This window comes from Cynara cardunculus (assembly GCF_001531365.2).
Source record: "Cynara cardunculus var. scolymus isolate 2C chromosome LG 8, CcrdV1, whole genome shotgun sequence".
Classification (NCBI taxonomy): Eukaryota; Viridiplantae; Streptophyta; class Magnoliopsida; order Asterales; family Asteraceae; genus Cynara; species Cynara cardunculus.
Genome location: NC_037535.1, coordinates 19,314,245 through 19,321,501, shown reverse-complemented (window position 1 = coordinate 19,321,501; position 7,257 = coordinate 19,314,245).

Here is a 7,257-nt window from a genome sequence, read left to right as displayed (position 1 = left end):
ACACATATTTTTTTAAAAATATCAACGAGATAAGTAGTGTTCTACTAGTTTTATTGATACTTGTATATTAATAAATAATTTAGAATTTTTTTAATTCATTTAATATATTTATTAAATAACATGTAAAATATTTAAATATCAAAATTAAAAATACATTATTTAATAAGAATTAATAGATGTTATAATAAAATAATTTTGAAAGTACAATGATGTAGTAAGAAAGTTATATCACTATAGTACATGTGGACAACCTATATGGACAATGAGATGACATGAAAACCCGGTATAATGGGCAAATCTTAATCAAAAGGTTACCCAATGCTACAATAGTTAAATTTTTCAAAGTACAATGTCCTAATAAAAAATAGTTTGAAAATACATTGCTGTAATAAGAAAAAATGGAAGTACAATGCTATAATAAAGAAATTTATGAAAGTAGATTGTTATTTTGTGCATTTTACCCTAGGTTTAATAATAAAGTAATTTATTTTGGTTTAATAATATAATTTTTATAAGGATAATAGTTAAGTATTCTGTTATAAGTATAACTCAATAATTATCCTAATTATATTTTATATTTTTTATGTTTAAAATGAGATGTTTATTCTCTATTTAACTATTTTTATCTGCAGTTAGTTACACGAATTCAAACATGAAGTTTTAATAAGTTGTACTTACGTACAATTTACTTAAAATTTTGAATTTTAAGTAATATGCATCAATAAACAGTATTTCATGCATACAAAATGGTTTTTAAAAGTTTTTGTCAAATGTTTTATAATATAATATAGATAAGGTTAAACAGTTTTGTTTCTATTTATATTATATGTAATGATTATTTAGAAACATCAATTAATGTATTATTTTTCTTAAATTTGTATTTGGTTATATAAATCTAAAATAGAAAAGAAAAAAAAAAGAGGAGAGAGGGAAGGGTTGAAAAAATCTCTAAATTTAAAAAAATCTCTAAAACTCCGTGTTTAAAAAGAGAAACACTATTTAAATCGTTCACAAATATAATAAATAATATTTATTAAATATAATAAATATTTTAATAATATAATTAATGTGAGAATCTATAAAATAGGTTAGTTGTTGGAGTTAAATATATTTCTTTTTAAAGACGTTGAATTTTAATTTTAGAGCATATACAACAACTTTGCTAAAAATAGATTTTGTATGAAATCGAGGAAGTAGAGAAAGAGTGAGAGATAAAAATCTCCAAATTTGAAGAATTTCTAAGACTTGGGGGGTGTTTGGGATTGCTTATAAAAATAACTTATTGACTTGTTTCGGTGTAACACCGGTAATAAGCACTTTTGAGTATTTGGATAAATAACTTATACCGGTGCCAAACCGATAATAAGAATTTTTTGAAAAAGTTAAACTATTCTGACTTATAATAAGTTGATACGTGTTTTTTTGTAAAAAAAACATAAGTTGTTTCAAATAAACAATCCCAAACACCTATTTGATGTGAAAAATATATTAATTAATTGTTTTCATCGGTAATATTGAATGTGATTATAATTTTTTTCTAAAAGTATATCGAGATGATAAATTTATAATATAATTAATGAATAAATTATTAAAATAAATAGTTGTTAAAGCTAAATATATTTTTTTATTCGTGATTTTTAGTATTTATATTTTATAAAAATTATAGTATAACCGTTAATGATGTTTTTGCAACTTATCTATACTATATTATAAAACATTTGATAAAAATTCTTAAAAACTATTTTTTATGCATGAAGTACTGTATATTGATGCATATTACTTAAAATTCAAGATTATAAGTAATTTATGCATAAATACAACTTATTAAAACTCCATATTTGAATTCGTGTAACTAACTGTAGATAAACATAATCAAATACAGAATAAACATCTCATTTTAAAATATAAAAAATATAAAATATAATTAGGGTAATTATMGATTTCTAACAAAATAATTAATTATTATCTTTATAAGAAAATCATATTATTAAATCAAATATAAATTACTTCATTATTGAACCTAATTAAATTATAATAAAAAAATTGAATTAAAAATTACACAAAAAGTAGGAATTTTAATTAGTTAATTTGATACTAATATCAATATATTTTTATCAATTTTTTATGATATCTTCAAATTTATATTTTATTCAAAAATAAAAAAAAATTATCGTTTTTTCAAAATCACATAAGACCATACTATAACATCAACTGAATTAAAGAATAAAATGATATATTAAAATCAAGATGTATCTCGTTGCATTGCACGAATACCCTTCTAGTATCATCATAATTAAAAAAGAAAAATCATAATTAATAAAATAATAAATTTCTATTTTATATATATATAATATTTAAAATAAGAATTAGTTTATATAACATATATAATATATCCATATATAATTTAAATGTGTATATATATAATAGGGCAAAATGCACAAAATAGCAATCTACTTTCATAAATTTCTTTATTATAGCATTGTACTTTCAGTTTTACTTATTACAACAATGTACTTTCAAACTATTTTTTATTAGGACATTGTACTTTGAAAAATTTACCCATTATAGCATTGGGTAACTTTTTTATTTAAATTTACCCATTATACTAGGTTTCCATGCCACCTCATTGTCCACGTAGACTGTCTACATGTACTATAGTGGTGTGACTTTCTTACTACATCATTGTACTTTTAAAATTATTTTATTATAGCATTTACTGGTTATTATTAAACACTGTATTTTTAATTTTAATATTTAGATATTTTACATGTTATTTAATAAATGTATTAAATAAATTAAAAAAATTCTAAATTATTCATTAATATACCAATATCAATAAAACTAGTAGAACACAACTTATCTCGCTAACATTTTTAAAAAAATATGTGTTTTTTGAAAAAAGGAAAATAAAAATTGTTCATTTTTTTACCAAAAATATTATCTTTTAAAGAATATATTATATTTGTTCAAAAACTTTTTACTTGACGTATAAATATATTAAATTAATTAGACTTTTTTGAATTATTTATTAATATAACAATATTAAAAAATTGTAGATAACAATTTATTTCGTTAATATTTTAAAGGGAACTTTAAAATATATGTATTCATTTGAACAACATAAAATAGAAAAAGTTACCTTTTTAACAAACAAAATATATATCGAAAATAATGTTTCATATTTATTTCATAAATATTTTACTCTAAGAATATTTAATTTGAATGCAACTTAATAAAAAAAAGTAAAAAAAATAAATGTTTTTTTAGATCATAACAATGAAAAATGAAAATCACTAATAATAATTTGAAATAGGTTTTTGTTTTTATTTTAATTAAATCATCAAAATGATGTGACATCCACATCACCTTATTAAAGCCACACAAGCAAAAAAGTCAAAGGGTTAACCGGTTTAAAAGGTAACAGGTTACCCATTGCTATTATGGGTAGATTTTTAAAAGTGCAATGCCTTAATAAAAAATAATTTGAATGTACATTGCTGTAATAAAGAAAAACAAAAATAGAATGCTATAATAAGAAATTTTATAAAAATAGTTTGTTATTTTATACATTTAACCCATATATAATAATATTACAAAAGTGAATAAGAATTGGGAATTGATATGACCAGACACTTGTAAATCATGCGGGAAAGAACATCGGTTACTTACTCTTGTCCCATTTCCGCCGGCGAACACACCTATATATGTCTCCGGCACCCTCTTCCATTTCTCATGCCTTTCAACTCAATTTCTCCAGCAGAGTAATCGCCATTATCAATTATCATCATCCCTTTGCAACCCCTCTCCGTCTCACTCTACTATCGTATTTTGTATCCCGGCGTCATACCACCGTAATTCGGGGTGGTAGAATGTCGGAAATGGCGATCGATAAGACTAGGAGTAATTCACCATCATCAGGTGGAGGTGGAGGTGGAGATGGAGGTGGAGGTGGTGGTGATGGTTGTAAGTCGGCATTGGAGTTAGAGTCGTTAGCTCGTGTGGACATGAAAAAAATGTCTCAGTCGGAGCTCTACGTTCTGTCGCAGTCTTCCTCCTCGGCTTTTGACCTTTCCAGCACCGAAAATGTTGTCATCCCTAACATTGAATCCGACCACCAGTCTACAGGCTCAATCGCCACCACCTCCCCCACCAGAATTTTTGCATTTTCTCACCGCCGTGGTCGTCGTCACCACCGTCGCCACATTTCCGTTTCTGAAAACGATATCACAGACCTACATCTCGAGGAAAACAGGCTCATCTTAAATTCCCTCGAGAAATTAGTTGCAGAGGGCGAGGCGAATGATTCGAATCCTCGCGTGGTGGCGGATAACGATGGAGAAGTTCCAAAAAGGAAGAGGAAGAGAAAATCCAAGGTCCCAGAGGAAAATGTGGAAGAAGAATTTCAGGGATTAGGTGTGATCACCGTAAACGGCGAGGAGATTGATCTGAAATTCCTGGCGGGTGTCGCCGATGGAGCATTCGAAGCTGAATTGAACAAAATGACGGAAGGGATGGTTAGAGAAGATGAATTTTTAGGGTTTATGACGGGTTTAGAAGGGCGGTGGGGTAGCAGTCGGAAGCGGCGGAAGTATGTGGACGCCGCCTATTTCGTGAAAGCTCTGCCGGCGAACTGGAATATTTTGCTCTCTTTACGCCCTCGTGCTCGTCAACCATCTCTCTATTGCCGGAGATTCGTCAGGTACCGATCATCACCTTCCCCTCCTCTTTCACTGTGCTTTGTTTTCCGATTGAATTTTCATGCTTTTTGATTCTGATTTATGTTTGAAAATTGAGGTGAATCATGAATGATTTGTGGGTATGATCAATGCTTAATTGGGTTAATCTTGAATCGACTAATCTTTGATTAATGAACCAGAAAATCGAAGCTTTTTACTGGTTCTTGATCTTTGATCTCGAAGCTTTTCCTAGTTTCATAGAGTTTTAACATGCTTTTTGATCTTTTCACCTTTCAGTGAACTTAATCTATATTCAAATTCAAGAACATATATGTTTGATTTACAGTTTACGGACGTTAGAGCTCCACATTCTAGCGACTTTGATCTCGAAAAGGAATACCAAAAGTTTATCGAACGTGTTGCTTGCTAGTTCTTTGATTAGAAACCGAATCCAAGTGTTCAGTTCTCACCTTACTCATGATCAATGAACGAAAAAGTTGCAAGTTTTTGTAGTAATTGTATTATGTTTTCGATACTTGCTACATTAGGTTTGAACGAACTTCTGTAATTAGACCGGTTCATGCTTTACGGTAACGGGTGGTTTTTGGTAGTTTCGGTATTATGTCTTTCTTAGAGGATATAGTTTGATCTGAGTTTTTGAAATCTGTATAGCTTAGACACCAAACCAGCACAGTATATCCCACCCGGAGCTGGGATGTATGCAGACCTGACTACTATGACTGTAATCTGAAGAGTATGAGTATCTTTTTCCGGTGAATACCTTTAGCTTATGAACCCTATAAACGTCGTGTATTATGATAATGGGTTCAATAACGTTTTAATGAACAAAACTACAGACACGATGCTCGTGTACATTTTTCTGTTGCTGTGGCTAAAAATGTTGCTTTCTTGATGCCAACAGTCCATCAGACGTTCATTATAAATCATGCAAAGACGTTGCATTGTACTTGAACTCTGAATTTGTGACAAAAAACGCCAATCCTCCCCACGAAGGGGCCGTGATACCGACAGAGAATGATCATCAAGCGACAGGTCCTGAATCGGTAAGCAAATAACATGATCATCACGTTGATTTTGACAAAGCAGCGTACGAATCTTGATTCTTGCACCTTGTTTCGATGTTTTGCAGGTGGCTATAGTTCCAATATCTTCACTTGCTGCGGAGGAAGTCAATTTGTTGGAGACCAGTGAGTTGAGAAATGTTCCAATATCCAGTGTCATCGAGTGTAATATATGTAGAGATTCATTTACGTCCATAGGTGGATTAGAATCTCATTTGCAGAAGTTTCACGGGACTAATGTTCGAAGGTTGGATTTGGACGATTTGACCGGGACACCCTCAATACCCGAGGATGTTCTCCGCATTCAAGACCCTAATCCGCTCCCGGTAATATGTCTTCCATGTCCAATTGTTGAGAATTCTGTCAACCACAAATCAGTCGTTGTAAAAGAGGTAACAAATCAAACCGTAACTTTTCTCTTTGTAGTAAATATGTCGATGTTCTTACCTTTCTTAAACTTTCATATTTTCTTTTTTTGTGATTCTCGTTAACTTCAGAAGTTTGCTTCTCATGGTGATTATAAGATGATCTTTTAGGCTATGTTTGGCAAACTAGTTGAAAAGCTAGCTGATAAAATAGTCATATTCGGTAAAAATTAGCTTATAAGCTAGACGACAATGTAAAATGACCTAAAAGGACATGTTGAAATGTTAATCAGAAAAATACAAGGGGGATAATTGGAAAAAGAACACCTCTTACTGTTGAAACGCTACACTTCAAAAAGCTTTGTTTATTACTAACCACACAGACTTTTTCAATAAGCTCAAAAAATACCTAGCTTATGGTTGCCAAATATGGCCTTAAGTATATAGGATTCACCGGGTTCGTTTGATGTGGTTCTGTTTGATCTTTGATGGCAGGAACTGGACCCACTTCCAGACACGGTTATGAATCAGAATGAACCAAGACTCAGTGATGCGCACCGCCTGAAAAATAGTTCCCCGGATGGTGAAGGATCATTAAGCGTGCCGGAGTCATCAAATGAACCGAAAAACAATTCTGAAGTGACGCGAAACTTGAAGACAAGATGCATGTGGTGTCTTGATGAATTCTCTCGTGCGCCTGTTGATGCAGAAACTCTCGCAAGTTCGTCTGGTTTCATTTGTCCAAAATGCAAAGAAGAAATCTCAGGGAGATTAGAAACTACTTTGTCCAAGTTTTATCAGCATCCCGATAAGTGATTGATGCGCTTTTTACTTAACGTCGCCACCTTTTTTCAATCTAGGTAAGTGTGTGCATCTTACCTCTAGACCCTATTTCGGCATGAGATTTACTTGATTCGTTTGATTTGGTTTTTTAACCCAGAACGCAGTTACAAAACAAAGAATCCCTCTTTAATTACCACAAGCTCGTAGTTAGTGAAAAGACTTGACGGTTTCTTTCTTTTGCGTTCTCAGGTCAAGAAGTCAACAGCGGAACGGGGTGGTTGCATATACATACATATATATATATATATACACAAATATATATATATATATATATATATATATATATATATA